Source organism: Rissa tridactyla, chromosome 3, assembly GCF_028500815.1.
Source record: "Rissa tridactyla isolate bRisTri1 chromosome 3, bRisTri1.patW.cur.20221130, whole genome shotgun sequence".
Lineage (NCBI taxonomy): Eukaryota > Metazoa > Chordata > Aves > Charadriiformes > Laridae > Rissa > Rissa tridactyla.
This window is the reverse complement of record NC_071468.1, coordinates 58,554,313-58,575,548: the sequence shown is the minus strand read 5'-3', so window position 1 is coordinate 58,575,548 and position 21,236 is coordinate 58,554,313. Positions and strand designations below refer to the sequence as shown.

Sequence of the window (21,236 nt, the reverse complement as noted above, 5' to 3'; positions counted from 1 at the left end):
GCCATGGTGGAAGCACCAGGGTATCAGCACAGGACTGCTGCTACTACTATTCAGCATGTTTATCTTAGCTCTGACGGTCCAATAATCTCTATGTAACAGCAACCGAAAAAATAAGCAGCATTTACCTAGTTGCGTGTTACAAGACGACAGCAGGCATCACTCACTAAAAGGCTGATGGAAGGACTTCCACTGATGTTAAAGGAGCTCTACACCAGGCTGTAACGGCAGAGAAAAACTACTTTGTATGATCCCTTCCCCACAAAGCGAGTTATAGCATCCGCAAAAGATGCATCAGACCTGGTAATTAAATCCACTTTGTTTTGAAGTTAGACCCGAGCCCTGGTCCCTCCCATTTCAATGTTTTTCACACATTGGTGTCAACGTCATTATGAGTTATCTTAACGGTCTGACAAATTGCCCGATGAACCCAGCTGCAACACCAATGCACTACTTTCCCCTGCCTCCCCCCCCTGCCCCCCCTCCACCCCACCCAATTTTTTTGAAGGAATGAAGTATCAATGGCCAATAGGGTGTAAAGGAAAGGAGATTCAGAAAAAGTCCCCAGGGGTCTTTTGGAAACCGCTCAATGCTGATGGGATTATCAAGGGACAGGAGACTTCCTAAAAGCTCGTTAGCGATGGGGAGAAAAAACCAAAAGGATTAATACAATTATTAAAAATAAAATAAATCCTGAAGTCCATGAACTACTCCGCAAAAGTTGTACTCTAGAAGTCACAGAGGGGAAGTCTCCACACACACTGCAAATATACATATAAAATGAAGGTGAGGACAGTAGGAAAAAAGTTCTTGATTTTCTTGAACTTTTATGAGAAGACATGAAAAATTTTGATTTTATTATTATTTTAGACACAAATTTCTTTACATCAGAGAAAGATCAGACGATGGCTTCCGACTGCCAGCCTTCCTAGTTTATCTACATTCAGCCAGCCTGCAATACTTCCAAGGCAAGAAAACGTAATATGATGTGCTGAGAAGACATCACGGACTGCCTCATTGCTAGGCTTCTACTGCATCAAATACTTAGCAGCCAGTGAACATGTCCAGGAATGGAGAAACAGAACACATTAAGTGTCTCAAACAACAGGGATGAAAAGTGCAACCGGCACATGAGTTTACTAGTCTTTCACAGCTTTGCTTATTGCAGGTCCCATGAAATTCAGGTTACTGGTCTGCAGGCAGAGCACAACATGCTGCAGTGTCACAGCTATGAAGAAACTCAACAATCAGGGATGACTGGCTACAGTGACTTCTTTCGAGAGGTTTCTCTCCACCTATTAAACAACAACAATAAACACCTTGTCAAAACTCTCCCACTTTTCCTTTAAAACGTTTTTTTGTCTTACCCGAAGGACCAGCCTCACGCACCAGGCAGGTCTTCTGCCTCTCCCGTGACAGTGCCCTGACACACACAAACTCTAGAACTGAGGGGGTTGAAAATGAAGAAAGTAACCAATGTGCATTTACCAGCTAATTATCTTGCATTTAGGTAATCACGGTAGTATTAAATGGTTTATGTTTGCCAACAGTGCCATGACCAGGTTGTATTTAACTTTCTGCGTCCCAGCTCGCACGTCTGTAAAAGAACAGCAGTGTCTGGTCTGCAGAGCTTGAATGAGCTGCCGCAATCTGTGACCCATCCAGTGCTGCTACTGCTGCTCAGATACTTCCCCGCTTACTTTCCAGAAACATCTTGGAATTTTTGCATCCTATTATTGACCCTTTATTCCTAGAATGATTTAGATATTTAATCATTTCTAGTTATTAAAATACTCAATCTAGTATACCTTGATTGGCAACTTACTTTTGAAGGGATTATTACGTTGTTACTTGACAAGTTTAGACTAATTTCTGAGATGCAACTGGCAGAATTCCACTTCAGGAAGCGCTAATGAATCCACCAAACAAAAACAAAACAGCCCAGCCTCGTTGATGTGATCATGCTGCACACACTTCACAACCTGTCTTAATTGCCATTTATGAAGTACTAAGAGCATGTTTCAGAAACAGAAGTATTAAGAGTATAATTCAGAAATTTGCCCCCTCTATGGTTTTGCATTTCAGAACAAGGTAAATACACAGTATAACATAAACCTCTTAAAAACCTTACAAAATAATGAGGAGGTTTGTACCAGACCCCATTCCAACCGTTTGAAAAATTTACTTTAATTCAAAGAGAGCCACCGTCTTAGTGGTTTCAAAGAATCATAAAACTGCATGTAGCTTTAACAACAAAAATCAAAAAATACCTCCACAATCAAGGAAAAGAAAGGAAGCATCAGGAAAGCTTGATGAATAGATTAACAGCTTCAGGAGATTAATATGTTCAAAACGTTTCTGGGAAACAGAAAGCAAAGAAGGGGTCTCTTCTAATTATAATATTTACTTGCCTACAAAAGTAAAAACAAACTGATCAACAACCACAAGAACAAGAAAACACTTGAGGTGAAATGTGTTTCTTTTTGCAAAATAAGCATAAAACCAAACGGGACTGCTAAACTGGATAACAAGCTGCTATTCTTCGGTCACATAAGCTTTAAACCAGAGAGGCTAGTGAACATGGACATAATCCCAAGCACAAGTCTGCTACCATCTAAGTCACTGGAAACGGTCGCATACTTAACACTGGGTCCATACTGGGCTCACTTAATAGTTTCATTCAGCTAAAGCCGCTATTATAATTAAAAATATGAAAGGATGCATCAGAAAGAGCAGTGTTACCATGTGGACAGAGAGAGTGCCAACATTGACTTCCTGAAGGATGACGGACTAAAAGGCTTCACCACAGCAGGAACTCCAGGGACTTGGCGCCCTGCCTTCAGCGCAGTAACCTGGAGTGGAAGGCATCACTTCCAATGCCAAACCAGCTAGGGGACTAAATCCTCACCCACTAAACAACTTCTCCAGAGGTTTCTGGGTGTCGGAGATTCCGTTTTGTTGACTTTTTTTTGCATAGCATCTATTGCCTTGCTACGTAAAGTAGCATAGCCCATGAATTACTACAAAGCAGCAAAGCACTGCAGTGATATGCATCTGGGTTTCAGGACTCAAATTACACTGTTTGCTATGCTCTATAAAAGAAAAAAAAAAATCAGGAGAATTAACTCTAAACATTATTTAATACTTACAGAATGACTCTTTAAGCATGTTTACAGTCATTCACATCTAAAGCTCGTTCTCATTTCCTGGAACCTTATCTAATCTAAATTCCATACGGAAGTTTTTAGTGGTATATGAAGATGCATACAAATTAACCACACTCCAATTCATTCAGATGAAATGAAACAGTAAATTTAATAGGGATGAAACTACAGCTGACAAATTGTATCTGAACTAACAAAAAAAATTCTGACCTTTTTGTACAAATTTACTCTTAAAGGACCTATTATATAGCCTTCATTCAGAAGATAACTCTGATGTGGCTTAGTACAAACATGCTTCCAGTTGACTCGCTTTTTATGCGGAGAATGTCTATTATCCATGTGATAGCAAAGAGCTCACATGGCTAAACCACGAACTTGGAGCTTTTAAGGGTTTAGCGCTTAAAGACCTGGAGATTATGGCTCCTACTCCAAAACCAGTCCCGAAAGCATTGCAGAAACCAGGATAAGATACAGTAGAGAGAACTTTTCCTGTACCTTTACTGACATGACTCCCCCATAAACTTCCCGTGAGCTTTTGTGGACACCATTTAATCATTCCTGTATTTTCTCTGCAAGATTTGACGTGTTAGATATAAGTACTATAAATGTGTATATATCAATAACACACACAATAATAAGTACAATGATATATACTTATAATAAAGTGCCAATAATGAATGGAAAAAACTTTACTCAAAACAATGATGAATAAATTATCAATAATACCTTGTATTGTAATATTAAGTGCAATACATTAAACAATGTATTATGAATTCAGCTTCTACTAACAAACAACCTCGACTACAGCAATTTTACAAAGAAATCTGTAGAGATGACCAGAAAAAGCAAAACATAATAGTTCCCCATACAAAGGTCTTTGGCTGAAGAAGAAAACTGCACTGTAAGAACCTCCTATTTCAAGAGGATGTAGAGAATATAAGTGAACAAAAAGTTAATGACAAGATCCCATCCTGAGATCCAAAACCAGTTAGCTCCACATAGCTGCTTGAAGTATTTACCAAACATGTTTTATTTGGGAGACTGTCTTCCCTATGACACAGGAGTCCCAATGCAACACGAAATACTGCAAGCAATAAAAGCAATGTCAGCGTTTGGATCAGAGGAAATAAACATTTTGTTTCTTTTAAAGCAATTTACTTTGGTTTGGAACAGTTCTTTAAATGGGCTTATTGGTGGAGCACGGCTCAGAAACTGGAAAAATCTGTTATGATGATCTTGTGATGGAGAGAAAGGAGTAGTAAAAGAGAAGTATTTTAGACAACCCAGACACGTTTTGTGATGATTCAGCCCTATTTGTTACTCTTCATAGCTGGCAGGCTGAATGTATTAATTTCTACACCAGTTTGATACAAGTAAGAAGTAGCCACTGACTCAGAATTGTCTCTATCTGAATTCAGTAAATAGCAATTAATATCTCCTCTCCTGTATGACTGGGATTCAACATTCATAAAGTGCAAGAGGACAAAAGCAATTGACTAAAGGCAAATTTGAAAGCAGCAATAAAAGCCACCTTTTACATCTGCTCTTAGCCCTCAATACATACCGCTATTTACAATACAAAGTTTAGTGAATGATCTATCAATACTGGCCTTGGGTGACACCCTCTCCACACAGATAACTGTGCAAGTGGAGATCTTGCAGGACATGTTCTCTAATAAAAATGTTGGCTCACAGATTTGACAGTGACAATTCATCACAGATATTTTCACCCCCAGCACTATACCAACAAAAGCCCAAATGTTTTATGCCCCAAACCCCCTGCGTATCATTCTAGGAAACATTTCATCATAACAACATTGCTGACGGCCAAATGCTGCAGCCAATCCTCACCCTGCCAGTGAAGAGATGCCTCCCAGCAGTGGATATTCTGATGTCCTGCGTAGCCTAAATTTAAACACCTCTAGGGACAGGGCTCCCATTCTTTCCCCAAAGAAATGCTCTACTACTTATGAGATCTGACTGTGAAGATGCTCTTCCTTTTATTCAGACTAAGGTCGCTACTAAACTTACTACTTCCAATTTTTACTATTTATAATCCCTCGCGGCGCCTGAAGTAATAGCCCCTTCTGCATAGGGGTTATAGCTTTAGGTATGCCAATTAGTTTGTTAGCCCTCTCCCCATCGCCATTAAGCTTAGCTATCCCACATTCATCTGTTAGTTTAATCCACTTGAATCAGTGTTCCGTATGCGATCATCTGTTACTCTTACAAAATCTCTCCAAAATACACACAATGTCCTAAACACTATAAATTTTTAGACTGCTGTGAACTGCCCAGTAGTTTATATATATTATGTTCCTTCCTACTGCTGCGGTCCCCAGACCCGAAGGCAATAATCCAGATGTAGGCCTACAACAACTGCCACAGACCAGCAGTGTTATCCCCTCCCCCATTTCTGTAACTCAATTTCTGGTGGTCAGTCTGTCTTTCCATAAAACACTAGTTTGCCATGCAAGAACATTCCATGTCTCTACAACCACTACTGCCACCCCCTGCACCTGGTCCCACCTTCTCTTTCCTCCAAGTTACTCTCAACTTCAGCAGTGCACCTCAGATTCAGCTCCGTCTCTTCAACACTTAGATCATCCTGGAGGATTTACAGAGCGTCTTGAACTGTTTACAAGTACCAATCTTTTTCCTCATCCCTCTCCAGAGTGATCTCGCACTACTTTTGAAGAACGCACTGGAGATCGTCAAGACACGTCCCTCCTTTGCCAACGTGGAGGGTAACCAGCGCCGAGCCCTGGGGTCACGCGCAAAGGCTCCCTCGAAACCCTGTCTGAAACGCTCACTGACGCCACAGAATTAATAAAATCTTTTCCATTACCAGCGGTAACAGGCAAAATCCAAGACAGCAAAAAGGATCTGTGGCTTTATAATATGCTACTCAAAATATCTGCTGATGGTCATAAGACAGAAAGAATAAGCCAAAAAAACTGTATGATGTAGTCAGTTGGCAACTGGGGGAAATCACACACAAAATGAAATGCGTTCAGCACTGTAAAAGCAGAGCTGTGGGAAATTGTTGGTTCTCCATATAAGGATCCAATATTTTTTCAATTTGCCGGCATAGCATAAAGCACATAAAAATCTTAAAATAAAATTCTAAATGTTAACCATGAAGAATACTTTTTACAATATTTCTGAAGAATGTTAATTCTGTACACCCATGAGTCCCCGTTTTACAATTTGCAGCCGGCCTAAATGAAAAATAAGAGTTTTTTAAATCTCCATATAAAAAGTCAACCACCTTTTTAATTGAGAGTTAGAAAAGTGTAATTGAAAATTACTAACCTCAACGCACTCATTAGTGACAAATCCTAACCCCAGTTAAACACAGCCCTAATAGGATTAGAGAGGCATGCAGGATGATGTATGCAGCCCTGGTATGTAAGAAAAGCCAAAGAAAAATCTGGATCCATCCATAGAGGAGGGATCAGACAGAAAGCTCTGGGAGCAGCAGTAGCTCGGTGCCTGAGGTGCACCCGCACCCTTCCTGGTACCTCCCTTCGTTGTTGGAGCTACGGATGCTACTACCCAGCACCCTCAGGACTGCAGGAGCTCGGAATGTGCCCCACTGCTGCCTGGAGGTACCACTGCTGGGCCCAGAAGCTGCAAGGTCACCCAAGCTCCTGCAGGAATGAAGCGGGCAATGGCATGCTGTACGCCTCACGGCAAGGTGTTTTGCAAAGCACAGCCACCCTTTTCACATTTTTAATGGTCCTTTGGCACTCCCCCCACCACACAAAGCTCTTGAACAAGTGGTCAGTTTGGTCTACCATAGCTACAAAAATTGCACATACAGGTAAGCAGGACCCAGGCTGAGTTTCATCATCTCAAGGTCCTTCTGTGAGCATCAAAATCATTGAGCATGAGATTTTCTATTGATCACAGGCCACTGGCTGCACATCTAAGGAGGCTCAGGAGGGTAAATAATTTTTTCCCAAGTCAATTGTAAATTGGCTTCCTAAATTGTCTCCAGATCCTTTCCAGACAGCAGAATGGAAATAATTAGAGGTGGTTGGAAAATGGAATTTTTGTCCTGCGGGGAAAGTCTGATAGTCCTGTACTTATTTTTATCCTGACACAGGCCAAAGTGTAAAAGCCTTAAAATATTTAGTAAAGCAAAATACAGCAAGGTATTCTGATATATACTGAAACAGCTTCCTTAACACACTTTGACCTATTTTGCTGCTAAAGAAGATGCCGAACAGAAAGCACCTTGAGCTCGATTACCCCCGTACCAGCTCGGGGTGAGGGGTATGAGACCCGACAGGCGCTGCCACAGATGAGCACTCCCGGGAAGCCGTGGGATGGGGGAGCCAGCCAGGGAGGCTCTCAATACTTGAGGGTGACCCACAGCACCAGGGAAAGGCGACCGACCCGGCCGCCTAAGGACTAGACAGGGGTCAGGGCCAATGGCCACCCCCAGCAGCACCAAAGGGCACGAGGGGTTACACAAAGGGCACTTTCCAGATTTGCCAGCACACCCCCCATGGGATGCTCCCTGGCTCCAACACACAAAGTCAATTCCAAAGCCTGGGAAGAAACCAGGCCAGCGCTGCAACTCCCAATGGGCAAAACTGCTCTCCTCCAGCAGGGTGAGCAGCCCAAGTCACACCCTGGGATGGGGAGGGCCAGGGGAAGGTGACATTGCCTGGGCAGGGCTGATGGGACCAGGGTGGCTTTCTCAGCTCAGGAGGCTGAGCACAGGAGCCACTGCCCCCACTCCTACAGCACCTCCCCACCCCAACACAACCGGCACAAGGATGACCCATTCCTCACATGGACACACCACCAGCCCATGTAAATGACCTTATTTCCTCTCCGAGATCCTTTCTGCCCCCCACGACCGCATGGCAGTCACCAGCACTGTTGACACAGGCTCTCCACACACCTCCTCCTCCTCTCACTCTGGGTGGGAGAGAGGAGGACAGCAGGAACCACATTTAATCACCGCTCCTTTCTTAATCTTCCGAAGGCAAATTTAAATTAAATGTTCTGGAGGTTTGGACTAGGACGTTCCCCCTATTTTAAAAAACACCTTTGTTTTAGTCAGCTGTGTTTCATCCTAACATTTGCTGCTGCGTACTGTGCAGGCAACACGTGCCTACCACCTGCACATGCACCGACTTCTCCACAGAGTAGTCCCAGAGAAGGGAGCTGAGACACCATGGGGAAATCTGCAGAGGAGTGATCTGTAAAAGTCATACACAAACCCTGAACAAGAGTAGAGGGGCAGATTACCCGCAACACCTCTTAAGGAGAGGGAGAGCACATCTTCCCTCCTGTTCTCCACATACAGCACGATGCCTTCTGCTGCCTAACCAGAGATACACTGTTGAACCAAGGCCCCAGGTAACTTTAAGTCAAGTAAAACTCTTTCTTCTTGAAACCATGGCCGTTTCATGCAAGTCATTCAACTAGGATGCCTCATGGGAAAATTTTCAGTGCCATCACTCTGTTAGGGGTCTTCTCTGCAGCTGTTTAGCTGACAGTCATGGAAATCCTGGGCAGATGAGAATTCTGCATCATCTGGTTGTTGGCTTCAACGAAATACCCTTGGCTAGTACTTCTGATGAGGATGACACCTCTGTCTGTAACTTGCTCTAAGCCACCATTCCCTCAATGCAACTATCCACTGTACAGCTAAGGAGGTCTCCATGACATCTCTTCCTCTTCAGGTCAATTGGCAACCATTCCCAGAGGAACTTGCAGCATGCTATCTAAGCACAGCTGAAGCAGACAGGGCCTGAAGCACAAAATTGTTAGACATGGACATCAGAAAAAAATGCTTATACCATGGTATCTTTCTCCAAAAGCTCTCTCCAAGCCAGACCAAGGTAGCAGGGAAGAGAAAGGAGCCCTCGGTTGCAGACGGGGAAGGGAGTGATTGCACTGGACAAGGTTCAAAGGCTTTGCCTCTCCTAACCTTTCCACATGGAAGCCCTGCTTCCAAGCAGCTTTATACTGAAGACTGGTGAGTCTACGAGTACAGGGCCCCGAAAAGGAAGGTTTGATGATGAAGGTGAAACACCATCCAGAAAATATCTTCTGGTGTTTTGGAATCAGATGGCCACCAAATCAGGAACTAATTGCTTCTTCCTCTTTTAATATTTCTACACAGTGAGACAACCTTTGCAAGGTTAAAAAGAAAAAAAAAAATCAATTAACAAACTCAAAGGCAGTCAAAGAGAGGCAAGATACTAAACGATGCCAGCTTCCTTTCATCAAAGATGCAGATTCACAGGATATGCCTACAGATTATGATGCCGACAGGTTCAAACTTGTTCTGAACAGACACAAGGAATCCCTGCCCACACTCAGAGATAACCAAAAGCCTTTTGAACACTTAGCATGGCTCTGGGCCAAACTAATAAACTCTGCTGAGCCGCAGGGACATCACCTTTAGCTCTGTGCCATTACCTTGGGCTTGGCACATGCCGGCAATGTTCACACTGCTTTGTGCTGGCTCAAAACATAGGTAGAGTTCACTCCCGGCTGCCTTCACAGCCACACGCAGAGGGAGCTGCCATCACACCCACAGCTTTGTCTTCAAGCCTTGACTTCAATCTTGGGGCCATTCATACCCATTATCGAGCTCACAAAAACCATTTCAGGCGACTTTTTGACTCAAGTGTCAATGTTTTGACACGGCAACAAAGTTTTTCACCTGAAGGCGGTGAAAGGTGTTGAAATGAGAGACTAACTAAGGCAATACTCTTGACTTTAGCTTTGAATTACACTGTTTTACAACAGCTTCTCTATTGAAAATTAGGAATTTACACATTTGCGTGAGACTTCTTTAAAAAAAACAGCCTTTTGATTCAAGCGCTTCTTTGGAAATACTTCCTCAACCCTCCAAAGAGCATGTCTGTTTAGCAGGTTGGGTGGGGGAGCAGAAGAGGGGACGATGAGACTTACACCGTGTTTACGGCAGGTATTGCTGCCAGGCTTCTATCCAGCTTTAAGACTTACAGCCGTTGAAAGCCCTTATGTCTGGTCTTTGACTCAAAAACGACATCTCTACAGACAGACAGAGGGGCACGGGACTGTAAAACCAAAGCATATTTTCTTAACACTGCTCCAGAAATTTCTTCTGCTAAACGTGTAACAGATGCATGTTCCTCATTAAAAAAGTGTTGCTATACATTATGTCTTGGCTGTAGACAGATTCTGGCAAAGCCTGATACACTGTGGACATATAATTCATGCGTATAGTATGTGAACTCTGTACCCTACCTCTCAACCTGCTGAGGTCCTCTTGTGGATCTCAGGCCACGGAAATGGGAGCGAAGGGAGAAACCTTGTAGACGTGGAGGACCGGTGCGAGGCTGATGCTGTAACTGAGAAAACAACAAAGCTTTTGGACATACTTCTCCCGACACCATTCCCAGGCACCCAGCTTTTAGTCCCACGTGTGCTGTGAACTGGAAAAGCAGCACCAATTCCAGCTACCTTTCTTTGAGAGGAAAAAGAAATCATCACTTTGTGGTGACCGTTTTGTTCCTTGAGTCATCTCTCACCTTTTGTTGAAATTTAACTTTTGGGTTATTGGAAAGGTAGGTCCTAATGATGAATTACAGTATTTTTTTGGCTGATTGGTGCTTAAAACCAGCCCATGCTAAGCATAACTTAGTAATCCACAGGGAGACCCTCAGTTTTATTCCTTGCCTGGTATTCAGACTTCCATTTAATTACTGGTTACTTAGATTTATAGGCAGATTTGCTAAAAACAGTGACTCTCTGTGTGCAGACAATAACCTTTTGATGGGTATGGTAGTAAAACTGAAATTCCTATGTAAACAGTACCAAATTTTAAAAGTAGCTGGTGTAGCTCTATAATGAAATTGGCAGCACTGTGTGGGTACTTTGTCTTGGAGAATTCTAAATGGTGCGTAGCCAGCATTTGCTCCATAAACTGTCACACAAGAGAACTGCAACTGTTGGGTGATTTGTTTTTCTAATGTAGTTCTCCGCTATGGGAAATGTCTTTTCCATGACCAAATGTAGAAGCTGTCAGGATCCAAAAGAAATACAGGGGAGAAAGATGATGTCTAGAAGGTGTCTCCCAACAGTAAAAAAAAGTGAAGGGAAATGTTTCTCAAAGACCCAGGTTTGGTAGCATTACGACAGACCACAACATGTAGGAAAGAATTACTTTAAGGATGCTATCATTAATTGTTGAGCATCGATTATGCTACTATAACACCCAAATCTTTCTTTTCCTTCATTAGGCAGTACTGATGATAAAATTGTTGTGTACTTCAACAGCAAGAGCAAACAATACATGTATCCAATAACTCTTCTGAGGGTTTTCTACTGTTTTACAAAATGAAGCATATCTCATCACGTTCGAAAGGCAGAAGACACTGACATCCACCTTTCATTACTGAAGAAACAAACACCCTGCAAGTAAGCGATACCTGAGCTACGCCTCACCAAATAAAGCAGTAAAGAAGCACTGGTCCCAAGTTTCCTATTTTGTTCTATATTCCTCTCATTGTTTCACTGTAGTTTTATGCTCACGTCAGTACCACAGACAACAGCAACAACAACAAAAAAATATATATAGTTTTGTTCATAATAATAGAGGTTAGGTAAAAAGGTAAAATCTTTACTACTGATGAAAGGATGTCTCTGTGTCAGAGTTTTAAAGCAAAAGATATAGACTGACTTAATTTCAAAGAGATGCCCTGGTGCAGTCTCTCTCTCTCTCAATAATGGCAAAAGCAGCACAGCTTTCCTTTTTTCTACTTCTGTTCGAATCCGACAAAAAGAAAGAAAAAAATAAAATACAGATTTCATCATCTAAATTCAGAGCCTAAGGACCTGGTCAGATGAGAAGCCGCACCACGTTTAAGTATTTGTAATGGCTATTAAGAGGCTGATTCTGGAGAAGTAATCAGATACACAGTATTTTTACTGGGGTTCAAGCGTCCACAATACCCAGTGAAATAATCAAGGCAACGCTGAGCAGACTGCAAGACTCCTCTGTACGTGTCGATACTTCCCGAAGGTGCAATCGTAGCTGTTAATTAGGCCTTGCTGCTATCTATTGCACACTTTCAAGTGCCTGATATAAGAGTTAGCTGTCTGCCTAACTTCCCTGCCTGCTGCCAGCCTAGGATCTGGTTATGCATAACAAGAGCAAAGGTAGGACAGGGCTACTGCGAGGAATTTGAGAGCTCTTAGCAATAATACGCCAACTGCAACAAATCTGCTCCACAAGAATGGAGTGTCAACACGCATCAGTAGCCTACATGGCAATTGCCGAGAAACAAAGTTCACATCCTTCTATGTCCCTGAAATGTCAACTCAATTGCGAATTTAAAAGTAATAGTTTTATCACTTTGCCAGTCATAAGACAAATCTTAATAATCTTAGAAATGTATTGAGCTCGACCTGGCCGGTGACAAATAAGTCACAGATGTAGAGAAAAGCAGAAGCCTACAGAGTAATTACAAAAAATAAAAATCACTGCCATGATATCACATGCTGAAACCCTGTTCAATCCCTATTAACAACTGCAATCTATATTATCCTTGGGGGATATTTCTAGATAAGCTGCCTGCTAGCAGCATCTTCTTTTATCCAATGTCCAATGCATTACTGGCGTTATAAAAACAGATAAACCTTACAGAGGGGAGAGTATTGTTGTGAGAGTTGTGCGGGTATTTCCCGTTGTTGCTGTTACCTACTGGACTGTGATACTATTTAAGAACTGTCCCCCAATTCAGAACTGCATGAGTGCAATGCACTTAAAGGCTATTTTTATTTCTTTTATTTTTAAAAAATTTCAGCTGCAAAAATGATACTCTTGCTAAATAAAAAATATCAAGGGAGAGGAAAAGATTCATAGTGAGACGGTGAACATAAGGTCATGAAAACCTAGACAAATAGGGAGTTTAAAAAAAACTCATCACGTGTAATTACACAATATTTATAAAAAAAACCCTCTTATAATAATTTAAAACAACTTTGCTTTTCAGGTGCTACTTGTAGCTCTATGATAATGAAAGAGCATAATAGCACTTAGCACCATTTAACATTTTTCCACATACAAAGGATTTCATAGGTACAGTATGCCAAACGGGAAGCACCGTTACATGGATAGCTAGCTACACTGAAATCACTGTTGTCAGGTGACAGTGATTTACTTTGTCAGTGAAAATGAATCTTACACCAGCAGCACCATATCTGTTCCACCATCAGTTTCTGGCTTTTGCACCAATACTATCACAACTGGAACTTCAAAGCTTGCATGCAGAAAGCGTGATGAAGTTAAATAAGCAAAGGTATTCCTCCTACAGAATCCGCTGTGTTTTTTGAGAACCAAAGTGTCCAAATAACACTCTGCACTTTCGGCAACAATATGCCCACTTGCTTGCACGTATACAGTAGTCTAGGAATTTCCTTCCCTTTTTTAGCACTTTCTTCAAAAGCTGATGCCGAGTTGAATATAACATGGAGAAAAAAAAGCAGGGGCAAGCATCTCCCATATATGACCCTTTCTTCCATCAGCCAGCTGAATAAAATAGACAACTGGAGGAGATCACAGAGTTAGCCTGCACGTTTGCTTGGTAACAGGAAACAAAAGCTCATGGAAGGGGAATCCCTTCAAACTGGATCTGATTCTGCTTCCCAGTGAGCAGCGGGATGGAGGTGAACATCAGCCTGCACGCATCTTGAATGGAAGAAGCGTGAGGATCAAGTTAATAAGACGGCTTGTAACACAATGGGAATGATTTTAGAAAGCTCGCGTTCAGACCAAGTCGAACCCAACACAGACATGTATTCATTGATGATTTCAACGACTGAAATACCTTAAACTAAGCAGTATGTTACTTATTTGAAAACTTGAACGTCCTTAAGCAAATATTTTCCCCCTCCGAGATCTGATAAAGGGGAGTATATACAAATTATTTTAGTTCAAATAAAACATTCCTGTTGGTTTAAAACCACAGAAAAAAAGTAAATTATTTTAACAGTTTCTTTTTTCAAACGAGATGCCTTGCAGTCAGTTGGTAAAGCTTGAAAGCTTATAATTACTTAACAAGCTTTGTATTCCAAACAATGGTATCTTAATGGTTCAAGTTTCTCTTCTTTCTGCTGTCGTATATACAATGATCACACAAGTTAATTATAGGGAGTTAACACTGCCAAATATCACACGCTAAAATGGTGATATAGTTCTATTAGAAATCACGAAAATTATACGCTAATTATTGGTACCACTACCACGTTAAAGCGCAATCTCTCTGTATTTATGGGCAGGTCACATCTACAGACAGTCAAGATAAAATTGGCACCAACTGGCCTAAAATAACGCTCTGTGGCAGGAGAACGGCTAGGCCAACATCAGCTCCAGAGCTGGGACTCAGTCCTTCCACAGCCAACTGGTTTCTTGAGCTAGAATGAGAGGTGAATGTCCTATTTTTATAGGGCTGCATTTAGTGTTTCCTTTTAAAAGCTATTTTATTAATATCATGGTGCTTCATAAAGGCAACTAATCCCACATATGGTTAATGCACATAAACATGCCTCCTACCTCCAAAGAGATATAGTTTTTAAGAGCATTTTCAAGTGACTAATATAAAAACAAATCAGCAATTTAAACTTTATAGCATCAACTGAAGACGACATTTTGGCACGTAAGTATCCAGACTCTTTACAGTGTCCCCACAGAACACGTCTGTAACTCTCATGTTTATACTCAGAGAAGATGCGCACAGCCTTTTGAATTACAATGATGCAATCTAAATGATTTAATTAGAATAATATGCTCTAGTCCTTGGCCACTCTCTCGCTATAAAGTAGGAATTTCCTCTGGGCAGGCACTGCACACCAGCCAAGCTGCGACTGCTTTTCCCAGCTCCAAAAAAATGTAGTCTTACTTCCCATTCCAGTGAGACACCAGAAGGGTCTGCTAACTTCTTTGACATGTTTCCTTTCTTCTTTAAGCCTAAATCCATCCTAACAGTACAAGGAAAACAGAAGCAGTCGTTACCATGACACAGAGTTTAAAACACTAATAAGAGCTACTGAAATGCACGCACGTTTGTTCTACCTTCTGATACGCTTTTTGAATCAAAACTAGAAGTTGACTTCTTCTCCCAAAATGTTTTGTTTTTTTTTAATTAAGAGACTTTAAAATCTGAATCTCTCTTTTTCTGTGGAAGGAATGGGAGAAAAAGACAATATAGACCTTATTGCCACCCCAAATTTATCTCAAACCTTACACTTTGTAAAGATTGGTTTCTCTAAAACCCGATACCAATAATATATATTTTTGTAATTACAGTAGAAAACTATTTTATACAAGCTTTCCTCTACAGTGCTTAGATATTGAGAGTGACAAAGTTAAATTCAACTTACTTCACTTCCAAAGCAGTAAGGAAGAAAAATAAGCAGCAAGAAGAGTTGTTGTCCTGCTTTTAATTTTTATTAACAATTCAGAAAAATCAATTTCTTTACACATATGAGAAAAAGTTGCTGACTTGAGTGAGCAACAAACTTCTGCAACTGACTTCAGTGGAGCCCCAATTAATATCCTCAAAGAGAGCATTTGTCTTCTCCTTCCTAACTGGAGATAAGAAGTTCACTTCTAAACTGCATCCTAAAGACATTTGACTAAAACTATTTTCCTCCAGGCAAAAAGTAAACATGTATAAACGTTTTATACTAACACTGCAAAGCAAAAAAAAAAAAAAAAAAAACAGACTAAGCACTATTAACATGCACTTCCCCCCCCCCCGCTTCACTGCATTTATAAGAAACAGGCCAGCGATGCACGCCACAAGGCTGGGATCTAATCAGACACAGTAAGGCCCTGTCTAGACAAGCAAAAGTTATCACAGTCAGTTAGCGTGGTTGAAGAACTCCATCAAGGTGCAGGCCAGCAAGTAGAAAACTTCACAAAAGCAGCACATCAGCAAACGACGCAGCACAACCAGGTGACAAGGCAGCCAAGGGACCTCCTGGTATACCTTCAAAATCAGGACTCTTGGGCTCATTGGCGCGCTGGCATGCCGCAGCAGCGCTCCTTCATCACCGTCGCGTTTGGCAGACGACTGACACGTGAGCAGTGGGCGACTGACTGCGTAACCCCCATGGCTCTCTGACCCAGCATCGCACAGGGAAAAGGCACTCATGGGTGAGCAAAGAGGAGCCAGAGGACTATTCCATGGTGCTGTGCCCAGGCACAAGCTGACCCGGTCCCAACAGCAAGGCAGCAAGTGCCCACAACAGAGGAGACACTGTTTGCTTAGCAGGTGAGCACCTGGTGAGGGTTTTATTCTCATGCTTCATCCCTTGGAATGATATCACTTTTGTTTGCAGAGAAACACGCTTCCCTGATGTTTGGGATATAAGAACGTACATCCTAGAAATAAGAAACTCTATACTAAAGAAGACAGAAAAAACAAACCAGACAAACCATGAAAGGAGTGAAAAAATTAAAGATGAGTGATAAGAATTACATCTGAAGCAAAGCAAACGTGCTTCCTTTGCTGTGATCTTCCCCATGACCTCAAAACTTTTAAGGCTTCTCAGTACCACCTATTTGCTTTCCAAACTGCATATGACAGCATATTCGATTCAGTGGCAAATGTGACAAAACAAAACCACACGCAACCTATTTATTACTCTTACTTTATTACCCTTTTTCAAATAATTGATTTTAAAATAAAGAAAGAAATAGAAAATTCTAAAGAGAGAAAGGAGGCAGTGAGATCACCTAGGAAATCCTTAGCTCAACGTCTATAGACAGTAGGAGCTCTTCTGCACCTAGACACTCCAACATTTAATTGTGGTCCACAAGAAATAGAAACAGAGCCCAGAAAAGTGCTCATATTTTAATTACCACCAACAGTAAAACCTATTTTCAGCTATGCTAACCCAAGCAACGAACTACAAGCTTTACAAGTGCTATTAAAGGCCTCACAAACCATTTGCTGAAGAGGAGTAAGCATATACTTCTGTGGTTACACAATACGACACATACGCTTTTGGGAGGGGAGAGGAAGCTATAAACTATCCACAATCCACCAGGGAAAATCTTTCGTCTTTGAATCAAGAACAGGCTTCATAATAAATTCCTTTGCTATTGTATTATATAATCTCATTGGTAGCATTTGTCCAAACTTTTCCAGTGCATTACTTTGTGTTGCTGCAGTTTACTTTATAGAACGGGTTGGGGAATAATAATATTATTCCACTTTCAGAAGCAATGCACTGCACTTTGGCACCATCAGAATTTCACCTTTGTCTCCAAATGGTATGGCAACCCTACCAATCTATAAGGGTGTTCCACAGCAGCATGAAGGATTCTTACCTATGTACTATCAAACGCAAAGTCTGAGTTGAATTTGTCACTGCAAACGCGAGCAGCCAGCACAGGAAGCTCACTAGTGCAGCCAGTGGGCAGAGCACCCACATCACCCTCTGCAGCCATCTCTTCTCACTGAGCTCTTCAGCCGTGCTTGGCGGTGATGCCATCAGCTGAGCATGGAAGAGCTCAGATCTGGCTAACAAATGCAGATTTTGGAAAGCACATCTGCTATTAAAAACAAACAAACAAAAACCAGTCCTTCAACCAACTCATGGTCAGCCCCATGATGAGCTGCACCGGGACCCAAGGGGAAGAGCGCCCAGACGCCACAAACCAACACCATCGAGCTCTGCATGCAAACACACGGCCTACCTCTCTTCTGTAGGTAAGAAGTAATAAGAACTAATTATCATTTGCACTTGCAGCAACAGTTATTACTTCCAGATAGTCCAGAATACTTACAACAGTAGGGATCTAACGCGAGAGAGTGAGCGGTCCCCAGACCTCAGCACCAAATGAGTACCTTTTGGCAGCTTTTCAAGTGACTGCAATAGGAGAATGGAAGGAGCGACTGCGCTACCAACATTGTCTAAAACTACACTGTCACTAAACGGGGTGGGTCTCACAGTACCCTCCATCTCTGGCCATGGATTTCCACCTCCTGTCTTCAGGCCATGCTGTTTCAAGTGTTGGAACAGGAGCAGTTCAGCCAGTACACTGCGGGTTTTTTTCAATTGTGAGCACTAATTTTCAGCCTGATGAGTGACCTGACCTGACTCGCACCCACTAGAGCCAGCATGAGCGATGTGTTGGGATGGTATAAACTAGGAAGGGAAAGATTCCCCATCTTCGGCCGCAGCAAGGACTTCACTGCCTTACACTGGGAACCAGTTTCTACTTTTCAACCAGCTCTCGGATTGAGAAATACACACAGTTAATTTCACCCAGCGGATCAGCACCCATTCCAGTCATAAGCCCTTGTGATAATTACTTATTACTACAAGTGTCATGACAGCCTGTAAAACATCTGGCTCACCCTGTGCATTAAGCGCTAGACAGACACACTGCAAAGAACAGCAAAAACCTGCAGGAGCTTACACTTTTTATAAAACCCTGCACGTTGGGCTGTGCTATCCACGGTGTTTACTGTTGTCCAAAGCAACAATTATGCAAACACTTGGGCACTTGCTTAATTTTTCTGTTACATACTACTCCATTACACTTAATGGATTAATTTGCAAAGGCTCATTTTTTACACAGGGAGGGAAGGCTCCCAAGGCTACAGGCAGAACCACTGAACAGACTCCTGGAGGAGGCAGGGAGGGGGAAAGGCAGCTAGGAGCACCCACAGTCACACTGCAGCTCCACCAGCAGTTTTGGCAGCGATATCAAGTCTTGCCAGTTTAAAAAAGCAGCCCTACCTTCTCCACACCCTCTTTCCTCTTCTCTTACCCCACAGTGAACCAAATCATGGAACCCATCCAGGTTAAAATTAAATCTGGTTTGTGCTCAGTGCCTCGATCCAGTTCACCGCAGGGCAGCATAAGCGTTCGTGCTGGGATGAATGGGGAAAAGAGGCAGAGGTAGGCAGGGGCTGCCAGGGCAACACCAAGTTAAAGCCAGCTTAAACCACCCAAAGTACAGCCATACCAAAATGCCGTAGTTTCAGCCCCACTATGCTCATCTGACCACTACTGCCAGTGGAACGATAAGGGTGGTCCTCCCCTTCCTCCCCGCACCTCCCTGCCCTCTCCCCACGGCACTGGCGCTCAGCAACAACCCCAGGCCCTCCTCTAGGAAGCCAAAGCAGCAAAAATCTCCTGCAAAATCTGCTCGGGCTGGGTTAGGTTTTTGCTACGTTGGCTCCCAGAGCTGGCTTTCCACAGGGTCAGATGAACTGGCACAAGGGAGAGGGTGCGATGACACCGGAGCAGCTCCTCCTAGCGCAAAAGCATCCAGAGGAAGATGTTTGTATTTCCCCCAGCTACAGCGAGCACGCCACTCCGGGACCAGCCGATCCCTCCCATGGGGACCAGCCAGAGAAGCAAACCCAAATACATAGAGAAATATTTGTAGGATTTTAAGTTTCACTCACGTCAAAAACATAAAAAGACATTATTGTAAGTTAAGTTAGATTAAAAAAAGGTCATACAAAGTACTGGTTTCCTTTCACATTCTTTGCGCATACAAAGATCCCAACAGTTCCAGTGGGATTTTCTTGTATAGCTTTACTGAAAGCTGATTAAAGAAAAAGACCATTAATCCTGCTGTTAACTTAAAACATCAAATTAATTTCAGTGGGACTTCTGGATGTAAAGGGAACGCAGCATGGCACCCGTGGATTCACACTCACAGCTCTCTTGGGAAGTGACAAGACCCCTGCGGACATCCAAAAAGGCAACATTTACTCCATGTTACGAAAAAACTCGGTACGAAAACGACCTTCACCAAGCCACCTTCACCGGACTTAAGACCACTTCGGCAAGCCTGACACTTTTAAAATGCTCCCTGCTCACGACTGTATTTCTTTCCCTCTTATCTCCCCCACCGCCCTTAAACCAAAGCTCCGCCGCGGCAAATCTTTCATTTCGCTACATTTTTTCACCGGTGCCCAGTGAAAACCACCACCTCTCGGGCGGGGAGAGGGCAGGGAGGCGAGGATTCTCCGCGGGGTTCCGCGGGGGCGCGGAGCCGTGGGCGGCCGCGGCTCTTTGTTCGGCGGAGCCGGGCGCGACGCGTCTCGGTACCCGCCGGACGGGGCGAACGGACCCCATCCCGCCTCCGCGGAGCCCAGACGAACAGCGGAGGACAGGTTTCACCCCCGGCAGACAGACGGCAGCCCCTGCCGGTGCGGGGGGGGCTGGCAAACCCGCCCCCCCCTACCCCCGCCTTACCTGTCCGCGGGTGCGGAGCGCCGCAGCCCCGAGGACTTTCCGCCCGGTTCCCGGCGGAGAAGTTGCTGCCTCTTACTTCGCTCCTCGCACCGGTGGCGCTTCCCCGCCGTTCGTCCCTCCCTCCCTCCCTCCTTCCTTCCCTCTCGTCGGGGGCGGCGGCGGCTGCCCGGAGCTCGGCGTGGCTCCGCCCCGCGGCTCCACCGGGCCGGGCAGCGCCGAGCGGCCGCACGGCGGCGGCTGGAGGTACGGCCCGGCCCGGCAAGCAGAGGGGGTATCGGTCCGGTAGATGTGTCCCTCCCCCCCAGGTAGCGATGGGCTAGGGGTGCTCACCTGTACCCGCAGGGGCGAGCAGAGGATGCAGGATCCAGGCGCGACCGCCCCATCCTCCTCCGTTTGCTAGAGCAGAGCCTCCCCTGTTTCACTTTTCATTTATTTACGAACTCACTGCGAGTTACCCCCACAGTTAATACAGCGGGAGAAAAAATTAAACTCGAGAGGAACCTCACGCCTCTTGGGTCTCCCCCCTCCGCCCCCGCAGGTTTTTAATGGAGGAGAAGCCACCTGGGAGTGCACTTCCAAGAGGGGCTCCACAGCTGGACCAGCTGCCAAGGGAAAGGCTCCGGCAGCACAGCTGCAAGTATTGCAGCTATTTAAGGGAAGCTGGGGCAGGCCCCTGCCCCTTCACAGCCAAGTTGTATGAGCACGGAGGCACAGGCACGCCATCTGCAATTATCTCCTCTGCTCACTTCTGATGTATTTATTACTCTTATTGCACTGTCCAAGCACACTTCACTTGCATGTTGTATTATACTGAATTAACGTTGTTAT

At 43.6% G+C, this 21,236-nt stretch overlaps 1 protein-coding gene across 5 annotated transcripts in view; it reads right to left on the bottom strand.

The window, feature by feature from the left end:
* The window catches only part of TIAM2 (TIAM Rac1 associated GEF 2), a 177,202-nt gene extending 156,673 nt beyond the window's left edge, over window positions 1-20,529 (bottom strand). For 4 of the 5 annotated variants that reach the window (XM_054195005.1, XM_054195008.1, XM_054195009.1 and 1 more), the window contains exons 1-2: window positions 20,409-20,515; window positions 10,425-10,528 (exon numbers count right to left, since the gene is read on the bottom strand). The gene's annotated coding sequence lies outside the window, so the exon portion shown is untranslated. Of the gene's footprint in view, window positions 1-10,424; window positions 10,529-20,408 lie in introns of all 5 variants that reach the window. The other variant, XM_054195006.1, reaches the window with a different exon arrangement.
* Window positions 20,530-21,236: the final 707 nt, after the last annotated feature.